At 39.7% G+C, this 5,115-nt stretch overlaps 1 protein-coding gene across 3 annotated transcripts in view; it reads right to left on the reverse strand.

Annotated features, from left to right (window-relative positions):
- The window catches only part of CSGALNACT1 (chondroitin sulfate N-acetylgalactosaminyltransferase 1), a 140,439-nt gene extending 135,806 nt beyond the window's left edge, over positions 1–4,633 (reverse strand). Inside the window, exons 1-2 of one of the 3 annotated variants that reach the window (XM_019522225.1) lie at positions 4,473–4,633; positions 3,888–3,974 (exon numbers count right to left, since the gene is read on the reverse strand). The gene's annotated coding sequence lies outside the window, so the exon portion shown is untranslated. The other 2 variants (XM_019522227.1, XM_019522226.1) reach the window with 2 other exon arrangements.
- Positions 4,634–5,115: the final 482 nt, after the last annotated feature.

The following is a 5,115-nucleotide window of genomic DNA, read 5'->3' on the forward strand; positions in this document are numbered from 1 at the left end:
AAGGTTGCTAGTTTATACAGTTGAACTGTGTATTCATTCTGATACTCCTACTAAATGGAAGAGTTTAGGGTTTGTTCAACTTTCTAGGGACAAGATGAAATAATCTACAATCCTCTTTGTCAATCTCACTGTCCTCTGCTGTAATGAGAATCAGATCGACATCTGAATAAATTAATTTGCCCCTGACCTGCAATTCACCTTTCAGACTAGAGAATCACAATTGGTATTTCAGAGAGAAAAAAAAGTCAACAGCAAAGTCTTTGCCAGTTTCAACATTAATTTACCTAATGCACGTTGCAGACTCATCATTTTATTAAGACTGCCATCAGTTCCAAATACACGTCTGGAAGAAGGGGCTGCAATGAGAAATAGAGAGAAGACAAAATGCAAAGGCAAGGTGTCAAACTGAAGCCTTAATCTGTCCCTGGGCAGTTATTAATTACTGCTGAGATACATTTTAAAATTAAAGACTGGGTGAAATACAAATTATTCTTGGAACATTTTTTTTGGGGGGGTGGGGAGGAGGGTTGCTATTAATCTTTGTGTTACAGTTGCACAGAAATCTTAAAGAAACCAAGACACGACACAAGGGATAAAGGTCCTGTGATCAGACAGGCTCATGGCACCTCTTGAAGCACAATTGCCACAATACTGCTGGAGCAACATTGCTGTGGCTGAGGTGAGACTGCACTTGTTAAGTAATAAGTCAAAAATCTTTCACTGGGACTTTTGTCCAAGTTTTTCTATCAGAGCTCCTGTCCCAAGGAAAAGTTTGTAAACAAATGTACAAACTAACAAAAAGCCACGAATTTCACCCCAGGCTTCAAGCAGCATTGTAGACTTATGGCCTCCCTTACCCTGCAGAAAGGAAGAGGAGCATTTCTCTAGCCTGATTATTAGTAGTACCATAATGTCAAGAGGTGCTAACAGAGATCAGCACAGCACTATTTTTTGCACAAATCTCTGAGGAAAAGAAGTGCCAAGTGCTTGCAGTCTAATAGACAAGAAAAACAAAGGGTATTGGGGGAGAAGTGATTTACCCAAGGCCACCTTTCAGGTCAGTAGCAGAGTTAGCTCCATACCCCAGGTCACTGAAGTTCCAACCCTCGTACATGCCCTCCCAGTCTCCTGCCCCTCCACCTCTGTTTTATATTCTCCAAAAAGTACCAGAGACAGGCACACAGCTCCATGCAATCCTCTTTTCCAGGATGCCACAAGTGGCACAGGCAGCCTTTATGTGTGGCAAGCATCAGTTCAGGGAGGGGATAGGCAGCAGAGCAGCAGATAGGGCAGGAAGCATAAAGCAAAGCAGCAAATTGGAAAGGGAGCACATGCCTGCAAATTGGGAAGGGAGCACATGCCTGCAGTGGCTCGGGTTAGAGAAGCCAGGCAGACCATACTGTGCCTGCAGTCTCTGCCGGGCTCTGGCTAGAGAGCGGGGGGCCAGGTCAGGCCTGTTCTCTGGAGAAGACAGCACAGCCCAGCCCAGCAAAGCATCTGGGATGCTGGGGGAGTCTGGTTTAACTTAAACCAGGAAGGCATATGGGACACACATTGCATAAACTAGTTTGACCGAAATTAGTTAAGTCTGATACTACATTCAACCAGATTTATCTTAAACCAGTTTCAGCCATTTTGAAACTGGTTTATGTGCACTGAACTTCTGTTCTGTTACAGGTTTAAACCAATTCCTGATCACTTAAACCAGTTTATGTGTAAAGTCTGTCCCTAGCCCCCATGTACTCAGGCTTAAAATGGGAAGCCAGCTTCAGCATTTACTCTGAAGCAGCTCCTGTTGTTCCATCCTGTCTGCACAGCTATCTGTTTTCTCACAGGCACATGCTTTGCCCTGTGGTTAGCAGCCTAAACACACTGCCCTTTGTAAGGCAAGTCCAATGACACCGTAAGTCTAAGGTATTTCATGACTCCGTGAAGAAGGCATTACTGGTCCTGCATGCAAATACTACTTTTGTCACGGTGGGAATGTGTAAAATGCAAAATAACGCACAAACCTTTCAAAGAATTCATTGAGAGGGAGAAACCTATTTGTGTGTGAGGGTGTTTGTCTCTGTGCATAGTGGTCCTGATCTTGTTGCCTTCTTTCTATTTAAGCAAACAGAAGCAAAGCAACGCAAAGCAAAATGAACAGCATTTAAAGGTTCTGATTTAACTGGTGAAGATTTAAATGATGGGGAAAAAACAACCTGATGTTACAGATCAATGCATTTCACAGCCAGGACAAAGTAGCTAGGCGCCAGGGACATTCTCCATCCCAACCACAGCAACCCACAAAATCCCCTTGAAAAGGGAAAGGCCCTGCCATGAAAGGGTCTCCATAGGAAAGGTAACGCAATACCATACAACATTCATTCTGCTGAAAATCAATTTAAAAAAACGTGCCATATTTTATCACTCAGTTGTTATATGATGTGTTTAAAGATTTAAGGAAGCATAGTTGAAAGTGAGAATGCATTGGGAATAGGTTGGGGTGATAAAGAATAGGCAGTTTGTGTAATACCAATTGTGAATTTAATTGTGCATTTCTAGATGTTGTAATATTTGGAGTCTAAGAATGTTATGAATCCCCTCTTCCAAAAGTACATGACAGAAAGGGCCAAAAGATTTGGCTTGATGTTGGCTGAAGGAAGTGCAGGCTGAATAGATTTGTATTTAATCTTTTAATTAAGTTATTCATGTAAGAATATAATACATGCTTATGGTATCAAATGTTTTATCTATATGCTTGAAAACAGTTCTTTGTACCTTTTAAGTCCTTCATTAATCTTCTCAACTCAGAAAATATCCACAAACACTAAAAGCATCTTTTTGTAGCAAAGTTAATGCAATTCAAAATCCATAGAGGAAACTAACAGGGATGTGAAAAAGCCTTTGAAGGACTTTCAGTATTGGAAACTTTCTGAATCAACCCATCTCTACAAAATAACATATCTAGGTTGAACTAAACTTCCCCTGGGTGAGAACTACCATGTGCCACTTCAGATGGATTGTTCTACTAGTGATGAAATCACAGAAAGTGTGTTTCAAAAATCTGATTTATAGTAATGGGAAGCTTGCTACAGTCTTAACCATGGAGGAACAATCAGTCTCTCAGCAATGCTGGCCAAAGCTTAAGTTGTTTGAAAAAAAATTAACAGTTCTTTAGCTCCCTGGTTGGTAATCATCACTCAGACTAACAGCCGCATTCCTACAATTTTTATTTTCACCATAATTGTATAGGGCGAACACTGCAGCAACATTTTTCAGCTGACTTGGTCTCCATAAATATTTTGATATTTTGGAAATTATATACTTCTTCATATACCCAGAAGACATTAAGGAGAAGGAAAATCAACAGCTTGATAGGATTATTATTTTCTGTGTTGCCCTTTGGTGTACCATTAAAATGATGTCCCTGGTAGAAAATGTTCTGAAACAATTCAATTTAATCTAAACCCTCCCTGAAAGGCATGATGGTGGAAAAGTGCAATACTAAAAATAAGTTAAACGCAGTTTTACAAAGTTCATGTGAAAATTGACCAGCCCAGGCAGACAGCAAACACTAACCAACACTTTATACCATGATGATGATAATAAAAAATGATATTTGATTCATCTTCAGGAAAAAACCCTACCCCTGTGGAATGAATGGGTAAATTATGCTAGTCCATAGAAATGTAGAAAACAGTATTGAAAGTGTAAGGTTTAACAAGTCTTACAGATGGTAAACAGTTTAATGATTGACTTGACTGTTTATCTGCTTTTTAACCACATAGGGAAAACAAATGCATTGCAAATAAAAGAAAGATCTCTATAAATATAGTGAAGATGACAGAAAAAATGACTATCTCAGAATTAATTTCTGAGACAGGAGAAAAAAAGTGACTTACCTCAATGACAGGTTAGAAACAGGCAATAATGATACATCTACATCCTTCCTTTTCAGGGTAAATAATTTGAGCTCTTTCAATAGAAATCTAAAAGGAAAACAAAAAACAATTGCAAATGACTGCCTTCCCTGCAGTGTCTGTATAAAGTAGCAATATGCTTCTAAACATCTCCTGCTAAAAAGAAATAAGCTGTTAAACAACAACTCAAAAATATAATTAGTTTAATAAAGGAGCAAAAGAAGTTTGTCATCCTTAAAATCCCCTGTAGAACTTACAAAAATTTAAGTGGATCAAATCGTATAGTATATAAATGGCACAGGACCAGGTTGATTCTTGGTGTCACACCACTGTTCTCAGCAAAATAACATTGATTTGGCCCATTTGTCTCCAAGATGAACCTGACCAATTAATCTTGCAGAAAATTCACTCCAAACCACTGAAGAGCAAAAATTTTCACTAAGAAGTTAGCCTCCCATTGGCTCAAATGATACAACCTTGCTGACTTGCCTTTCCCTTGCAAACTCCAGGACTTGCTAAAGCAACACTTGAATGTTAAATGCTTCGGTCAGGAGTTCAGCTACTGACCTGCAATGAAAGCCTTGTGTTCAGCTCCAACGTTTCCTGACAGCAAACAATTTACAAAAAAAAAAGGCTTCATGGAATGAACTGTTAAAAAAGAAAATCCTCTCATAAGCTTTCCCTGAGGGGAAAAAAAGAATCCACAAGCTTTAAATTGGCCAGGCGGATTTAAGAGGAAGCAAAAAAAAAAAAAAGAGCTCTCTGTTGCGTCAAAGAGCCCAGTGTGCAATAGGAACACTGAACTGAGTTGTTAAACTGGCAAGCCCTGGCTGAAGACAGCTTTTCAATATGCTTTCAGCATCCTCTCCTAGGGCTGGCTGGATGCAGTCCCACTCCTTTTACAGTGGCTGTATCACTTCAAGAGGCAATCTCTCTGAAGGAGTTTCTAGATGCATGCCATTCAACTGGATTTGCCATACAGTATGAGGGTAGTTATGTGCACACACAGGCTTGTAGGAGGGTAAGCATACATAAAGGTAGTTACACACATTCAAGCGTGAATTCATGTATAAGTGTATGGAGAGAGGAAATGCAGGTATACTCCAACTGGTGATCAGGTCACTGATTGCCTGAAGTTGAAGAGAGCATGCTATTGATAATTAACTGCATGGAGAAATACCTAACCCATCCTACAATGGACTCTTAGAAA

This window comes from Gavialis gangeticus, unplaced genomic scaffold (assembly GCF_001723915.1).
Source record: "Gavialis gangeticus isolate Ggan-Ray unplaced genomic scaffold, GavGan_comp1, whole genome shotgun sequence".
In the NCBI taxonomy this organism is placed as follows: domain Eukaryota; kingdom Metazoa; phylum Chordata; order Crocodylia; family Gavialidae; genus Gavialis; species Gavialis gangeticus.